Raw genomic sequence first — 18819 nt, forward strand, 5'->3', positions numbered from 1 at the left:
CCACCAATCGGTGGACTAACAAACTAAAAGTATGGTAAACAGATTACCATACCCAGATGCCGCATCATTGTTGCTCAGAGTGACATTCACAGACTTAGAGTCCTGTGCTGGCTTCTTGTACTTGTTTTGGAACTCGTTTGCCCAATGTTCATCTGAACCACAAGTAAAGCAGCCATCTCTCTTTTTGTCTTTCTTCTTACCCTTCTTTTTAAAGGTAGTATTCTACTGGACAAAGTTCTTTCCCTTGAACTTGTGGAAGTTCTTCTGCACCACATTGGTGCTAGAAGAACCCTCCGCCCCTTTCACGTGTGAGTCCTTTGCTCTCGAGTTCTGCTCAACACTGAGATGACCAATGACATCCTCAACAGAGAATTCACGTCTCAGGTGCTTGAGAGAAGTAGCAAAGTTCCTCCAACTAGGAGGGAGTTTTGCAATAATGCAACCTGCGACAACTTGTCCGGTAACTCACACTTCAGGAGCTCCAGCTCCTTAGCAATGCACTGTATCTCATGAGCCTGGTCCAATACAGAACGGTTATCAACCATCCTGTAATCATGGACGAAGAGCAGTTTAGCCCACACGTTTGGGCAAGCGTTCTGTTGGAAATATTAGCACTTTTCCGATTAGACTTATCCACGAGTAAACAGTAAGCATGGCATAAAAGGTATGCATCTCATAGCGATACCTAAGCATACTAGCACGTACAGAACATAGAATCGAACCTTCTATGAGCAGCACATATACGGCTAGCATAAGTAGTGGTAAATGAGGGATGAACAGATCATACCCTCCGGTTGGCCAGGCCAACACGGCGGCGGGAGCAGCAGCCTCGGCGTCGTCCATGGCCTTCTTCTTAGCGGGGGCGTCGTCGGTGATGAAGCTATGTACCTAGGGTAGGGTCATGGATCTATTCAAGATACCCTCCCCAAGGACATCCCTAAAAGAACCAAAAGCAGTCGAAGAAAAAGCACCATCCACTCGACCCTGAAGCCATGTTCCACTCGACAGTCTTGAAGACACTCGACCGTACGAACAACCACTCGACTACCAGAAGATCTAGAGCCACTCCACTCTGCAACGGTCGGGATTTAAGTCATAGCCTTAATGGTCATTATGTACTTTTATTACAGGCGTTACCAGTAATGTCTCCATCTTTATGTACCTTAAACCCTTTGTAACTGAGGGCGGGAGGGGTCTGGCGAACTCTATATAAGCCACCCCCCTCCTCAGGGACAAGGGTTCGCACCCCCTGTAATACACACGCATATAATCCAGTTGACCGCCTCCGGGCTCCAAGACGTAGGGCTGTTACTTCCTCCGAGAAGGGCCTGAACTTGTAAAACTCGTGTGTACAACTCCTCCATAGCTAGGATCTTGCCTCTACATTCCTACCCCCATTCTACTGTCGGACTTAGAACCACGACAGTTGGTGCCAACCGTGGGGCAGGTGTCTTAGCGAATTTTTGGAGAAGTTGCAATTTTTCCGATCCCCTTCATCATGGTTTCAGGCGGAGGTTTGGCTGAGGGCCGCGAGATCCGTCTCGGCGCGCTCGTGTTTGTCGCCGACGACTCCGCTTGGCTTCAGGAGGCTCCACTCAACGTCAACGCACTCCTCGTCCACGGGGCAACTCACTTTCGTGCGTGTGTCCGCGGCGTCCTCCTGCGACAGCCGTCGACCCAGTATCGGTCGGCTCCTGTGGCTTCCTCCCTCCCTGCGGCCCGCCAGAGCAAACGTTCCGGTCGGTCGAGGCTTCAGCGGTGGGTGAAGCATGCGGTGGCTCGCTAGTCGGCCACCCCCAAGTCGCGGCAATCGAGCCCGACGAAACCCTCGACGGCCTGTTCGATCTGTCGACTGGCTCCATAGAGACTGCATCCGAGTGCGACAGCAGCGACCCTGCGACGGAGGTTTTGATGGTCAATGGACCATGCAGTCCTCCTGGCTTCACCCATGAAGACGGAAGCGATGGGGGCGGTGATCCATCGCGTGTTCATGAAGAGTACCGCCCCGAACCCCACTCTTCGCAGCGGAGAGAAGAACTTCGCCGCCGAAACATGGAGGCACTTCACACTCCTATCGTTGGAGAAACCCCTGCGGCCCAGGCCTTGGAGGAGGCGCGCCTGGCCAACTTGGCTGAGCGCACTCGACTGGAGAACCTCCAGCGCGCACTCGACGAGCGTGCTCGGCAGCGTGCTCCTGAATCCAGTCGACGTCAACTTTTTCCGCCTCCGACTCAGGTATACCGAACTCCAATCCAGAATCTTGCAGCTGCGGCCTGGATAGTGGAGTCAATTCAACCTTCCCAGTCAGAAGCTGGTCGAGGTTTGGTGCAGATCTGGGCCTTGCTCTGAGCCGCGGGTGAGCAGAACACAGTAGTATCTCAGTCGTGGAATAGGATTCATAGCAGATCCGTGGTTGCTGACACAGTCCAGTCGGCTCATAGCCCAAGATCGCCCCCGAGGCATGAGGGACGTGAAGATCGACGAGATCAGTACAGAAACCGTGAGCAGTATGATCACCGAATCTATCGCGATGATCGTCGTCGTGTGCCCACACCTCCCCCAAGGAGTGGGTCATACATGCCTCGGCAACATGATAACATGTGTCCTCACAGTGTTGGGCAAGGGATTCCAGTCGACCCCAGAGAGCCAGGCTTTGATGCGAGATCTATTCTCGTTTAGGGCTTGGTCGACAGAAATAGAGCTCATCGAGAAGGTCATGACAGAGATCTACCAACCAGCAACAGAGTGCATGTCTCAGGTCCGGAGTGCTTCAGCAGAGCCATCAGGGCTGCAGTGATTCCCCCCAACTTTAGGTTGCCGACTGGAGTCAGTAAGTTCACTGGTGAGTCCAAGCCTGTCACTTGGCTTGAAGACTACCGAGTGGCTGTTCAGATTGGTGGCGGCAACGATGAAGTGGCCATGAAACACCTTCCTCTGATGTTGGAGGGCTCGGCCAGAGCATGGTTGAATCAGTTAGCACCTAGTAGTATTTATACTTGGGAAGATCTTGCTCGAGTATTTGTTAGGACATTTGAAGGTACTTGCAAGCGGCCAGCAGGGTTGACAGAATTACAGTGTTGCGTTCAAAAACCGAATGAAACTCCGAGGGACTATATCCAGAGATGGATCACATTGCACCACATGGTGGAGAATGTGTCTGATCATCAGGCAATTTGTGCCTTTAAAGAAGGCGTCAAATATCGGGAGTTGAATCTGAAATTCGGTCGGACAGGAGATATGACTTTGACTCGGATGATGGAAATTGCCACCAAGTACGCCAACGGTGAAGAAGAAGACCGACTCCGGAGTGGCAAGCACAAAACAGTCGCCCACGAAACCGGAGGAGGAACTCCAGTCGAAAGCATAAGCACAATGCCGAGCCAATAGCATCAGAAGGACGAGCCACGGGCTTGGAACGCAGAGCTGCTCCGCCCCTTTTATACTTAAGTACTCGTTCGAATAAAGTGTAATAAGAAGTACCTTTGTAATTTGTTTATCAAAGACAAGAGCTTTAGAGTCCTCTGGCACGATTGTTGTTGCTTTTGTTTACGACTGAAAACCCCCAGTGGGTGGCTTAGCTGTGAATCCGTTTCGCCTAAGTTTTCAAACAACCTACCGAGTGGTGAGCCAGCCTCCCACTCGGGGGCTTAGCTACGAACCCGTTTCGCCTAAGTTTTCAAAATCCTACCGAGTGGTGAGCTAGCCTCCCACTCGGGGGCTTAGCTGCAGTCTAGTACTTGCCTAAGTTTGTAAAATCCTACCGAGTGGTGAGCCAGCCTCCCACTCGGGGGCTTAGCTGCAGTCCAGTACTCGCCTAAGTTTGTAAAATCCTACCGAGTGGTGAGCAATCCTCCCACTCAGGGGCTTAGCTGTAGTCCAGTACTCGCCTAAGTTTAAAAAATCCTACCGAGTGGTGAGCAATCCTCCCACTCGGGGGCTTAGCTGCAGTCCAGTACTCGCCTAAGTTTAAAAAATCCTACCGAGTGGTGAGCAATCCTCCCACTCGGGGGCTTAGCTGCAGTCCAGTACTCGCCTAAGTTTAAAAAATCCTACCGAGTGGTGAGCAATCCTCCCACTCGGGGGCTTAGCTGCAGTCCAGTACTCGCCTAAGTTTAAAAAATCCTACCGAGTGGTGAGCAATCCTCCCACTCAGGGGCTTAGTTGCAGTCCAGTACTCACCTAAGTTTAAAAAATCCTACCGAGTGGTGAGCAATCCTCCCACTCGGGGGCTTAGCTGCAGTCCAGTACTCGCCTAGTGTTATAAAATCCTACCAAGTGGTGAGCAATCCTCCCACTCGGGGGCTTAGCTGCAGTCCAGTACTCGCCTAGTGTTATAAAATCCTACCAAGTGGTGAGCAATCCTCCCACTCGGGGGCTTAGCTGCAGTCCAGTACTTGCCTAAGTTTGTAAAATCCTACTGAGTGGTGAGCAATCCTCCCACTCGGGGGCTTAGCTACAGTCCAGTACTCGCCTAAGTTTAAAAAATCCTACCGAGTGGTGAGCAATCCTCCCACTCGGGGGCTTAGCTGCAGTCCAGTACTTGCCTAAGTTTAAAAAATCCTACCGAGTGGTGAGCAATCCTCCCACTCGGGGGCTTAGCTGCAGTCCAGTAATCGCCTAGGTTTAAAAAATCCTACCGAGTGGTGAGCAATCCTCCCACTCGGGGGCTTAGCTACAGTCCAGTACTCGCGTGAGTTTAAAAATCCTACCGAGTGGTGAGCAATCCTCCCACTCGGGGGCTTAGCTGCAGTCCAGTACTCGCCTAAGGTTATAAAATCCTACCGAGTGGTGAGCAATCCTCCCACTCGGGGGCTTAGCTGCAGTTCAATACTCGCCTAAGTTTAAAAAATCCTACCAAGTGGTGAGTAATCCTCCCACTCGGGGGCTTAGCTGCAGTCCAATACTCGCCTACGGTTAAAAACTCCTAGCAAGTGGTGAGCAATCCTCCCACTCGGTGGCTTAGCTGCAGTCCAGTACTCGCCTAAGGTTATAAAATCCTACCGAGTGGTGAGCAATCCTCCCACTCGGGGGCTTAGCTGCAGTCCAGTACTCTCCTAAGTTTGTAAAATCCTTTCCCTAAGAGCTGCACCACCAGTACAACATACGCTCCATCCCTACCCGCAAGGACGACGAGGTGCAAGTCGACCGCGGCCCTCTTCTCCGAGCTATGCCACAAATACAATGTACACTCCACCCTTGTCCGCAAGGACGACAAGGCACAGGTCGACTGCAACCCTCTTCTCCGAGCTTCTCCACAAGCACAACGTGCGCTCCATCCTTGTCCGCAAGGACGGCGAGGCGCAGGTCGACTGCAACCTTCTCCTCCGAGCTGCGCCACAAATACAACGTACGCTCCACCCTTGTCCGCAAGGACGATGAGGCACAGGTCGACTGCAACCCTCTTCTCCGAGCTTCGCCACAAGTACAACGTGCGCTCCATCCTTGTCCGCAAGGATGGCGAGGCGTAGGTCGACTACAACCTTCTCCTCCGAGCTACGCCACAAATACAACGGAGCAGATCCCAAAGACAATCGCAAGTATACTCAAAAGCAATTCGGATAAATCCTAAAGTTCCAAGCAACAAATCAAAAGTATTCGAGCATCAAGCCCGAAGGAGTTTTATGGTTACAACAACCACTCGGCATTCCGAGGCAAATTTAAGACAAGTTTAAATCTCATAGTTTGTTCACTCGGCAGAAGGAGGGCTGGAGGGTTCAACGAATTCGTCCAAGTCGATTCCATCTGCGATCTGAGTGGCAGCAGCGATGAAAGTCTCCATAAAGGACTGGAAGTCATGCCTTTTAGTGTTGGCGACCTTGATCGCCGCCAGCTTGTCTTCACGAGCTTCCTTGCAGTGGACTCTTACCAAGGACAATGCCACGTCAGCACCACACCGGGCAGAGGACTTCTTCCATTCTTGCACTCGACCAGGGGTCTCGTCGAGCCGAGCCATCAGAGATTCCAGGTTATTTTGAAGCGTCTCCCCTGGCCAGAGTAATGGGTCGATTCATGAAACTGCCACCTTCAGACGCGCAAGGTAACTTGTGATGCTGTCGACACGGGACTCCAGTCGGAGCATGTTCATGGCAGTTTCGTCGCAAACTGGAGAAGCGATAGGGTCCAAACCCGTCTCGATCCTTCCAGTTTCCTCGTCAAAGTTTTGGCAGAATTCTGCAGTCAAAGAGTTAGTGAGTCGACTGGACATGATTAACTTGCAAGCAGCAAAACAGTCGGTTTAAAAGGAGTACCTTCCATCATAAGATAGAGCTTCTTAGCAAGAGTTCTCAGATAGGCTTCTGTGTCATTTCTCTTGCGGACCGCAGACTCCAACTTCTCATTCAGGGCAATTTTATCCTTCTTCAGATGACTCACTTCTCGTTTAGACTCATTGAGACAGGACTTCAGCTTGTTCACCTCCCCTTCCAACGCTCCAACTGAAGCCAGCTTCTGGTCTGCAAGGGCAATCTTATCTTGGGCTTCCTTCTGCGCAGCTGCAAGGTCCAAGTCCTTCTTCTCCAGAGCCAACCTCATTTTCTCTGCAAAATAAGCAACCGGATCAAACAAGAGATCGAAGAAATATCTTAAAAGACAATCGACGTGAACAGTCGACACGCAGTTACCTTCCATACCAGCAGCTTCATCTTGAGCTTTCTTCAAATTCTATTGGGCCAGCTCCAAGTCGAGGTTGAGTTGCCTCTGCTTCTCCTCAAGTTCAGCAAACTTGGAAATGAGAGTACAAGATTTCTGCAGTAGGTAAAAGACGTGTCAGTCGACAAGATCAAAGGTTATTTACTCAGACCCCAGCCGACTGCCCGCAGTCGACTGTGATCTCGGGGACTACACCCACCGGGTGCACTTGGCGTGCCCCCACTGATTCAGACCCAACTCGACCGGTCCACCCGGGTCGAGTAAAAAAACACAAAGAGAAGAAAAGAACTATTCAGACCCCAGTCGACCGCCAACAGTCGACCGCGGTCTCGGGGACTACACCCAGTGGGTGCACTTGACGTGCCCCCACTGGTTTGGATCTCATTCGACCGGCCAGACCAGGTCGAGCGGAAGAAAAGAAAGTCAAAAGAACTCAGACCCCAGTCGACTGCCCGCAGTCGACTGCGGTCTCGGGGACTACACCCAGTGGGTGCACTTAGCGTGCCCCCACCGGTTCAGATCCTACTCGCCCAGACCAAGTGGAAGAGCGCAAATACCAAAGACAACAAAACACCCAGTGGGTGTACAGATTCGACGCAAACAATAAGAGATTGTATGGAAGAAAATATTTCGGGTAGCATATCCTAATAGAACAAGGTCAGTCGAAAGTTTACTTACCTAGATATTGGCCCGGAGAGCAGCGCTGGCGTCGTAAGCTGCTTGGCTATTCTCGTGCACCGTCTTCATCCGCTCCATCATCACGTTAGCCTGACGGATGGCTTCCGCAGCCGCGTCCGACTGGTTTTCCGGAACATGGTAGTTGGTGAAGAAGGGACACTACTAGGAAAACGACTATAGATGAAATGGTCACTAATGGCGCACCACGTGTGGTGCACCTGGTGTGCGGTGCGCCATTAGAAGTTTTGAAAAAAAGTAAAAAAAATATAAATTTTTTTTGTTAGTAATGGCGCACTAGTGGACATTGCGCCATTACTAAGTTTTTTTCAAAAAAAATTCAAAAAAATTGAATTTTTTTTTTCTTTTCAAAACTAGTAATGGCGCACTGTGGGTGTGGTGCGCCATTACTAGTTTAACTACTAATGGCGCACCACCCCACGGTGCGCCATTACTAGTTTGCCCGGCTTCCACCGAATGCACCCCCCCTGTGGACCGCCTTTTCAGTTTTTTAAAAAAATAAAAAATGATAAAAATGTCAAAAAATAAAAGAAAATAAGTTTGCCATGTGATATGTGGTCTAGTTGTTGGGAAAATTTATAAATATAAATTTCGACTTTATTTGCAAAATCTCTCTGGAAATTTGTAAAATGGGCATAACTTTTGCATACGAACTCGGATTAAAAAGTTTTATATATGAAAAATCATCTACTCAAAAAGTTACATCTGAATTTTCAAAATCATCCCCGTTAAACATTTTCAAAATCCCCAAAAACCTAACACAAAAAAGTTACGGGGCTTTCAAGATCTAGAGGCAAAAAAATTCAAAAAAAAGGTTTTTAATTTTTTTACTTTTTTTCAAAAAATGATACGTATTATGACCGGGAAGTTTGAAATATTTTTCAAAATTTCATCATAGTCATGAACATGAACAAAGTCCTAGACATCAACAAGGTATAATAAGATTGATATGCTAGATATATCAACAAGTGTCTGTGAAGTGAGCTGTTTGCTTGGGTTGGATAGAACTCTGAAGTTAAGCGTGCTTGGGTTGGAGTAGTGTGAGGATGGGTGACCTTTCGGGAAGTTTGACCACGGAGTGTGATTTGACTTGAGATTAAGCATATTGACCCGAGATTAAGAAATAATGACCTGAGATTAAAAAAAAAATGAAAAAAAAATGAAATTTTTTGAAAAAAATGAAAAAAAAATTGAAAAAAATTAAAAAATTGTTACTACCAGATTCTAATGGCGCACCACAGGTGCGCCATTAGAAAAAAATTCTAATGGCGTGATGCTAGTGGCGCACCAGTAGTGCGCCATTAGTAGCGAAAATATGTGCGCCACTAGCAGCCCTTTTTCTAGTAGTGGGAGCAGACGACCCAGGTGCGGCAGCTTGGAGCTCCGAAGCGTGAGATTGGACGACTGAAGGAAACACCGGTACAATCGACGGTGCAGGGCGCTCACTCGACAAGGGTACAACGAAAGTTACAGAGGCCCCGCCTGCGTCTTCAGATTGACGGACGGTTGGTGTTGTCATTGGTCCCTGCTGAGAAGTCTTGCCAGTTGCTACTTTTTTTGTTCTTTCTGGGCCTAGGGGCCACATCTTCATCATCATCTGGAAGATCAATGACGTTGGGTGGAGCTGCAGAGAGATCAGTCGACCCCAAGTGAATCGCTAGAATTCAATCGACCGAGTAATCAAGAACAAGATCATAAGAGTTTTTACCTAGGTTGGAGGTAACCGCGTCTTCCATCTCCTCGTCTCGATATTGGTAGGAAGAGGTTCCCGATGTAGCAGCACTTCAAATGTCCACACTCAGTCGGTTATGTTCTGTTGCTCGAGTCGACGAACAGAATGGATCAGATGATTACCCGGAGATGGTGGGGACGATCACTTTGATTCTGGGCAAAGCCTTCGGTGGTTTAGAGGAGGTGGATTTTGATGCTTTTGGCGAAGGAGGCGGCACAACCTTGAGCTGCTTAGATGCCTTCTCAGTCGGTGCTAGGGAAGACGTCCGAGGGCACTTTGAAGTTTGCCTAGTCGGCGCGGTCGCCAGGACCAGGGTGCTCGCCGGGTCGTGAGCGTGCTTGGATCTCCCCTCTCTGCGAGGAGGCGAATCGACCTCTTCATCATCACTCGAGTCGTCGCTCTCCTCGTCCTCCTCTGCATCCAAGTGCCACTCGCCACTCTCGCCCCCGCTCGCCCCTTCCTCGACGTCTTGCTCCTGCACTCCATTGGGCATCGAGTACATATCAATGAGAGCCTGAAAGGACAACGAGCAAAAGATATACAGTCGACCATCAACAAAGTGCTACACAATGAATCGAGAAGATACTTGACAATGCAGAATCACACCTGTTCCGGCTGGCACGAATGGTCGAGTGGAACCACCCTCCTAGACCCCCGGGGATTATCTTTGTTGCCGGTGATTCCTCTCAGCCACTTCTCCACCGTGTCTTCGCTAACGTCCTCCAAGTGGATCCGAGTGGAGTCCTCGAGACCCGAGTACATCCACATCGGATGGTCACGAGCTTGGAGCGGTTGGATGCGTCGACTGAGAAAGACCTCCAGCAGGTCCATCCCAGTCACCCCGTCGCAGACAAGTTGGACGACCCGCTCGACCAACGCCTTGACCTGCGCCTTCTCTTCTGGGATGTAACACCCTGTATGTAACCTGCCATATTTGTATTCCAACTCTTGCCATTTCCGGCACTAAGTTATGATATTTCCTCATTGTCGGGTTTTTGTCTTCGTGTTGTTTTGTCTTTGTCATCCATCTCATATCATGTCATCATGTGCATCGCATTTGCATACGTGTTCATCTCATGCATCCGAGCATTTTCCCCGTTGTCCGTTTTGCATTCCGGCGCTCCTATGTCCTCCGGTGTCCCTTTCTACCTCTTTTCGTGTGCGGGTGTTAAACATTCTCGGATTGGACCGAGACTTTCCAAGCGGCCTTGGTTTACTACCGGTAGACCGCCTGTCAAGTTTCGTGCCATTTAGACTTCGTTTGATACTCCAACAGTTAACCGAGGGACCGAAAAGGCCTCGTGTGTGTTGCAGCCCAACACCCCTCCAAAGTGGCCCAAAACCCACCTAAACCCCCTCCATCATCTCGGTCGTGTCACGACCGGTTTTCCAATAAAAATATTTATTGAGAAACCAATCTTTTGAGTCCAGTATGAGAAAAATTCCCCTTACCGGTAGACAAATTCTTGATACAATAAGCCAGTAGCATAAAATATATTACAGGATCGAGCTACGGTTGCTCAACCAAATTATTACAAGCACGCCAATAATTATACATAATGGCGGACATGGCACAGTGGTGTGGAGGCATACTACTGACTCGAGGATAGGGCGGTGGTGGAAAAACACAGCGGGGAGTGAGATACATGACTCTAAAACTGGCATCTCATCGAGCGTCGAGGTGAGACTCGATGAATTTATTTGGTAGCGGAAGCGGATATAATACTGTGACCAAATCCAGGGTCGCACGAGACTGACTGGGATTCCTCTAGGCGTCGGACTCGCTATCGAACTCTTCATCCATGAGATCGCCTTCGTCAGCATCTGGCCAAATCAACAAGCCAGTGAGTACTTTGAAAGTACTCGCAAGACAGTTCGGACGTAAGATATAACAAATGCATGCATGAATGCGTCACGATTAATTCACCAATGTATAGTCAAAAATTAGCATAACGAAGTAAGTAAAAAGGGAAATGGCGGTAGTCCGCCTGAAATCCCAACAAAACATAAATGAAAACCAATCGGGTGTCTGAAGCGACGCCTCGAAAGGTGAACAAATAAATAGAAGGAAATGATGCCACAGTCGGACGTCTGAGCGACATCGCAGAAAGGGCTTTAAAAGAAATGCCACAGTCGGACGTCTGAGCGACATCACATAAAGGGCTTTAAAAGAAATGCCACAGTCGGACGTCTGAGCGACATCACAGAAAGGGCTTTTATTCACAAGTAAATAATACTCATAATCAACATTCAATTCATGAAAATAAACGGGTTAGTCCATCCACAGGAATAATCATTTAACCGGACTTAGCACTCATGTGATTCACCGGAGTCTCTGTCATCTAAACTGGCACTTGTCAGGATAAGATGATACTGAACTTGGACATAGAATAGATGATTCAAGGAATATATGACTCTGCAGAGGTTGTACAAAAATTTTCCCACAGCCAACGGATTTCCGTAGTCACGAAGGACTAGTTCCGTTTACGGTATTTCGGAAGAAAACACAGCTAACCAGTACACACCCATCCTACCTCTTGATGCTAGGAATCACCCTAGACATCATCCAAGAAAAACTTTTGAGACGGGGAGATCACAATCTCGAATAGCATGGGATCAAATTTATATATGCGCGCTCTAAGGGGTGCCCCCCTCTCGGTCCCAACCGGAAACACCCATGCCCCCTGACCGGATGACTGGCTTTAATCCAGGGCCATGGAACCATCATCCCGGCCTCTCCTTTTGGTGTGTACCAGGAAAGCGGTTTGCAACTTACTAAGCCATATTCCTTGCGGAAAACATGTGGTAGTACAGGGAAGGAAATGGGAGGAACTGGACCGATACGGTTTGACACTGCAGTCACATAGTCTGGCATAAGACTGGCATGCTACAACACTGCCATCTTACCAATCCTCATGCCAACACATGGCCATTCATATCCACATCCATCCACTTATGGATCATCGAACTCACTTACCTCAACAGTGCATGGAAATAACATTCATCGGTATGCTCATCAACATGCCATGAGACTAACTAAATGCAAAACATGCCAAGACACTCATCATATCAAAAGTTCAAACATGCTTGCCTGGTTCGGAGTAGTCGGAGCCTAGCTCGGTGAAGTTTGCGGTTCCGTCACCTCCTTCGGTATCTATGGTATAAAGAAAATATACGCTCTATCGTGAATACCGTGAGGTGCTCAAAAATTATACCAATTTTTTTTCAAATAAATATGATAAAAAACTAGACAAAAATCTGAAGAGGACAGAAAAAGAATCAATCAAAAATACTATTCTGTTTAAAAGTTATAAAGGTTTTTTGTCCAGGGACTCATCTGTAATGAAACAGAAAGTTTCCAGGGGCTAGCTCATAAAAACAGAAAACGTTTCAGTATTGAATACGCCAGCCCAGAGGGGAAAGCGTAGTTTGCCCGAAGGCGCTTCCAGAAAACGATTCATTAGAGATGGCAGAGAGACTGACGGTGGGGTCCCACTTGTCAGGTTTAAACTTTCAAATGGGGGGAACGAAGCTCGTCGGCGCCCGAGAGCCGCGGTGGTCGCCGGCGGCGATCCACGACGAGGCAGGGGGATCGGAGGGTACCTCCATGATCAGGGCTCCTTCCCGTGTCGGTTGGTGGTGGTGGTGGTCGCCGGCGAGTACCACATCGACGGCGAGCTTTGCTCCGGCGGACGGCGGCTCGGGTGGTCGAGGGACTCGTCGGAGAGGGCTGCAGAGATCAAATTGAGGAGGGGGTTAGGCTCCTGGTAGCTAGAGGGAGTAACTGACGGGGTTAGGGCGCCGGAGACGGCCTCACCGGAGCAAATCGTGGTGGAGGCCGAGGCGGATCGGGGCGGCCAGAGTTGGGGGAGGAGACCTCCTCGAGGTCCTCCTGGTGGCTTGGCAGAGCTTCGGTGAGGTGTAGAGGTGGTGCGTGCTCGAGGGTGAGCTCGGGGGCCCTTCTTATAGGCGATCCGAGGCGGTGGCCGTGAACGGGGGTCTCCGGTGAAGGTTACGGCGGCGCAGGGCTTGGTCGGGGGTAATTAGGACGTTGGGCGTCATCATGGAGGTCCACGGTCCCGTTTAGGTGCTAATCGAGCTGGAGTTTGGTGCTTTGGGGTGAGTTCGACAGAACGGAGCGGCGCGGGCCCGTCGGCGGCAGGGAGCACGTTCCGTGCTTGCCGGGCCATGGCGACGGTGCCACGGGCGTGCTCTGGCATGCATGAGGCCACGCGTAGAGCCAGGGAGCAAAGGGTGGCGCGGAACGGCGTTGAGCCGCCGTTCTTGTTCCCTGTCGGCTGTAACGGGGTTTCGGCCGCCGCAAGACACGCCGGCGCGGGCGGCCAGGGGCGCCACCGACGCCGGGAAGACGCCAAGCGCGCGTGCGGGGGTGCTGGCCAGGGAGAAGAGGCCGCGCGCAACGCGCCAAGCGCACTGTGGACGGTGACCGATCACTGACGAAGAAACGGCGCGGCGTCTCTGAACTTTTCTGAATTTCTGAAAATGCAAAGGAACAGTGCAGCTCAGGTGTTCGACAGAATGTTTTTGGCCTCTGGGGATTTTTCCTTGAGCTGATTTTTGGTGTAGTGGCTTCTCATTGCTCAAGTAGGCTGCCTGAATTTTGGTGGAATTTTTGGAGAAGTGTAGATATGAATTTCACCAAATTTGGCAAATCTGGTCCAAACTTGCAGAGACTGAATTTTGAAAATTTTGAAAAGGGGAGGAGTGGATCAAGATGGTTCTGGGTTGTGGATGCTAAGGACAATCCAGAGGGGTTGGTTTTAGGTCAAAACTCAAATGCAATAGGGTACTTGCTTTGAAAACCACTCAGGCTCCAAATAATTTGCAGAAATGGTTTTGAGGGAAAAATAATTAAAAAAAATCCGAAACTTGCTTGAATGAGTTGGGACAGAGAACTTAGGTTGGTTACAAGGAGGAGGGGAGGTTTTGGAGGGGTTTTACCATATGGGCAAAATACAAAATCATGGGTGGTTTCTAAGATATGAAAATCCAAATTTTCATAGAGTTTCTTTTTAAAAGAAAAAGATTAAACTCCAAAAATAAATTTGAGAGGGAACCAACAGAGAAGAAGTTTCAAAAGATCAAACACCATAGTTTTAAAAAAAAAATCCTTGCCAAAGAAAAGGAAGTTTTAAGAGGAAGGATTTCTGGAAAAGAAATTTTTAAATGCCCTCTAAAAAAAATTTCAACAAAGTTTTTGATGAAAATCAATTAAAAATTTTGGGAGTGTCACAGGTCGTTCGATCACGATCGTGTGGACGAAAACCGTGCTCAATTTGGAGCCTCCTAGCTCCCTCTACCTATAAAAAGGCACCTCCACCAAAAATTTCGGATCATTCCAACCCTAAACCTAGCTACCTCGTCCCTCCGCGCGCCGGACGCTACCGCCGCCGCCAATCCCGCGCCGACACATGGCCGCCGTGGAGCCCCACTTCGCCTCGACCGCGCGGGCCCGCCGGGGCCCAACCGCGGCCCTCCCGGCCCATCGCCGCGCCCCGCCGCCTGAGTGCCCGCCTCCCTGCCGCGCGCCGCCTCGCCGCTCCGCCTCACCGCCGCCGACGCGCCTCGCCGCCCCGCATCTCCTCCGCCTCTGTGACGCCTCCCCGCCGCCGCTCTGGCTCGTCGCCAGCCGGATCCAGTGAGATCCGGTCCAGGAGCGCCTCGCCGCCCTTCTTCCTCACTCCGGCGAACTCCGGCGCCAACTCCGTCGAACCTCGATCCGCGTGCCGCTACAGTAAACCCTAGATCCGGATCTAAGAGAGGTTGACTTTTGCCCCGTTTCAGTATTTTTTAGCGTTTTTCATCGCATCATATCTCTGCAACCGTGGCTTCGTTTTGGGCGTGTAGCATATCAAATTGTTCGTCTCGACGAGTAATTCATTTTGTTCCATTGCACCATGCTCATTTGAGCTCATCGTGATGCCCTAAATGCTGTTGTAAGAGCGCTATGCAATGTTAGTTTCAGATTCTTATCAGCATTTGAACATTTTTCATTTTTGCCATGATTATTGTGTGCCTCCTATGAACTTGAGTCCTACATGTGTTTTGAAGTATGCCATGCCATCTTTATAGGGGTGTATGCCATGTATTTTTGTGATCTTTGTGGTGACTAGCACAAGCATGCAAAGTAGCCCTCATAATGTTGCTGGTTTTAGGGACTTAGAAATCTTCTAAGTCTTTGCCCTGTTAATATTTTTATGCCATGTATTCATGTTGCTACAGAATGATCCATGCCTCTTTTGAGCATGATCAGTAAGGATGTTTTGTAGATATTGTTGTGCTCTATCCATTCATGTCTTTGTTTGCAATTATGGAGCACCCTAGCTTGACTCAATCGAGCTCTACTTTTACTATAAAATGTTCCTCACAGATTGTTTACATGTTAAGCAATTTTTCCGAGGTTGTTATAGTTTATCCTTGCATGCTATGAGGTTGTTCTTGCCATATTTGGCTTCTATGCCATGTCTACTTGCTGGGTGTATGCTTAGTTTGTCATGCAATGCCTTGTGGTGAGTGCATCGAGCTCGTAAACATGCCTACTTGATATCTGTTTTGCCATGTTCCAGTTGTTCTTCCAAGTCTGAATCTGTTAACGAAACTTGCTATGTTCACATGGTTCCCATTGTATTTTCTGATCCCTTTTGGCTCATGGTGAGTAAGGAACTTTTGTTGTATGCTTTGAGTAGCTTCATGCCATGCCTTTCTTTGCCATGATAGGTTCCTGTAGCATGTTGTTATCTTGCTCTAAACATTGCTTCCTGATGTTAAATTCCTGACATCTTGTTATTTTCACCAAGTCTGTAACCTGATATCTTTTGCACTTTTGCCATGCTTGTTTGAGCCTGCTATTGAGTGAATTAGCTGTAGCTCAGTGTTCATCTTTTGTCAAGAATCTTGAGTGGATCACTGCCATATGCTTTGTTGTTATATTAGAGTGCAGTAGCTTGTTGTTCTTGATGCATTTAGTTGACCTCGTGCAGTTAATCGCAGATCGGTGGCATATTTGTTTTGCTTGCCATTTGCAAACCGTGCATCCGATTCCGGTGATCTTTATATAGATTTCGACCGAAATCAACTCATATTTCCAATGGCACTCTTGGTTTTCCAAGTTGAGGCCAGGTTCAATCTTTCCTTTCCGAAACATGCATATGCATCGCATATCACATCCCGCATATCATGCCATGTTTTGCATCATGTTGTTTGCGCACTGCGCGTGGTTGATTGTGTCTCCCTTTGCTTGTGTTCTTGTTTGGGTAGAGTCGGGAGACAAGTACGTGATCGAGGAACCCGTTGAGTACGCTTACGAGGATCAAGCTAACGTCAACTCGGAGAACTTTGCAGGCAAGATGACCATACCCTCGAAATCACTTCTATCTTTGCTTGCTAGATGCTCGCTCTTTTGCTATGCCTACGCTACAATACCTACCACTTGCTTATCATGTATCCCATATTGCCATGTCAAACCTCTAACCCACCTTGTCCTAGCAAACCGTTGTTTGGCTATGTTACCGCTTTGCTCAGCCCCTCTTATAGCGTTGCTAGTTGCAGGTGAAGATTGGAGTTTGTTCCTTGTTGGAACATGTTTATTGTTGGGATATCACTATTATATCTTGTCTACTTTAATGCATCTATATACTTGGTAAAGGGTGGAAGGCTCGGCCTTATGCCTGGTGTTTTGTTCCACTCTTGCCGCCCTAGTTTCCGTCATACCGGTGTTATGTTCCTTGATTTTGCGTGCCTTACACGGTTGGGTTATAATGGGAACCCCTTGACAGTTCGCCTTGAATAAAACTCCTCCAGCATGGTCCAACATTGGTTTTACCATTTGCCACCGAGCCTCTTTTTCCCTTGGGTTCCGTGGACTCAAGGGTCATCTTTATTTAAACCCCCGGGCCAGTGCTCCTCTGAGTGTTGGTCCAAACTAGAGCCCTTTGCAGCGCCCCCTCGGGGAAACTCAAGGTTTGGTTTTAGTTGTACAGAGCGCTCATCCGGTGTGCCCTGAGAACGAGATATGTGCAGCTCCTATCGGGATTTGTCGGCACATTCGGGTGGCTTTGCTGGTTTAGCTTTACCATTGTCGAGATGTCTTGTAACCGAGATTCCGAGTCTAATCGGATTGTCTTGGGAGAAGGAATATCCTTCGTTGACCGTGAGAGCTTGCGATGAGCTAAGTTGGGACACCCCTGCAGGGATTTGATCTTTCGAAAGCCGTGCCCGCGGTTATGGGTAGATGGGAATTTGTTAATGTCCGGTTGTAGATAACCCGAAACTTAACTTAATTAAAATGAATCAACAGAGTGTGTGGCCGTGATGGTCTCTTTTCGGCGGAGTCCGGGAAGAGAACACAGTCTCGAGTTATGCTTGAACGTAGGTTGTTCTAGGATCACTTCTTGAGCATAGTTTATCGGTCGTGCCTTTGCCTTCTCTTCTCGCTCTCATTTGCGTATGTTAGCCACCATATATGCTAGTGCTTGCTGCAGCTCCACCTCATACCTTTTCCCTACCTATAAGCTTAAATAGTCTTGATCATGAGGGTGTGAGATTGCTAAGTCCCCGTGACTCACAGATTCCTTCCAAAACCAGATGCAGGGACCGATGTGTGACGCCCCAACACCGATGCTCCAGAAGACTTCCTTATATTCCGGGTTTCGTTGTGTGATTTGTTTCGTCTGTTGCTTTCATATTTGCATCGTGTGCATTGCATCATGTCATCATGCCATCATGTCATTTCTTTTCTTAACTAAACTAAATAAATTGCATGGATCTTCGGTCCATTTAAATCGAGGGAATTCACATGGTGATTCTCTTTATAACATATCCTCCCGTTATTAGGGAGCTATATTAAATAATCCATTCTTATGGAATCACCTAAAACACACTTGCAAATTTCCCCATGCCTTTGTTATCTCGCTGCTTGACCTCGAACCTTGTCCGTAAATTCTTTCGTCATTTTCCGGAGCTCCACCAAAAATACGAATATTTTTTGGACTCTTCTTTACCTTGAACTTATTCAAACCATTTGAATTAAATTCAAATGTATTTGAATTTAGATCTTTCAATTTTGGCCTTCTCTATTTTTTGCGGAACAAACACATTTTTTTGCGAGTCCAGGAAATTTATCCCCATGCCTAATCCTTTCTCCACCCTTCCTTTCCTTTTTTTTCTTTCTTTCTTTCCTTTGCTGTTTTTTTTCTGGGCTTTAGAAGAGAGGGAGGGAGAGAGAGCCTGTAGCACAGCCGGCCTCTAAGCCCACAGCCCAGTTGCACCGAGGCTAAGGCCCAGCGCCGGTGCTAGTTAACCCTAGCCGATCCCCACTCGCTACCCTCTCCCGATCCCACTCCTCGTTTTCCTCGCGCCGCCAGGGAACCGCTGCCCGATCCCATCCTCCTCCCACGATCCCATCTCTTTCCCTCCAGTGTCGCGCTCGACCCCGCTCTCCTTCTCGATCTCCATCTTCCTCCTCCCGATGGCGCCGGACCGGCTTCCCGCGCACGCGTAGAGGGACAACACTCTTGCCTCGTCCCCAGCCGCCTCTCCCCTGCTCCTTCCGCGTGCCTGTCGCCGCTGCCTTCTTGCAGCGTCGCTGGAGCCGACCATGGAGCCATGACCCGTCACCGTCGACGACTAGCGCCGCCGCGCCCGATCCCCATCATCGCCAGCGCGCCCCCGTCGCCCGGTCACCGAACCCCATCTCGACCCGTCAAGCCCCGCCTCGGGCATGT

This window comes from Triticum urartu, chromosome 7, assembly GCF_003073215.2.
Source record: "Triticum urartu cultivar G1812 chromosome 7, Tu2.1, whole genome shotgun sequence".
Taxonomy (NCBI): Eukaryota; Viridiplantae; Streptophyta; class Magnoliopsida; order Poales; family Poaceae; genus Triticum; species Triticum urartu.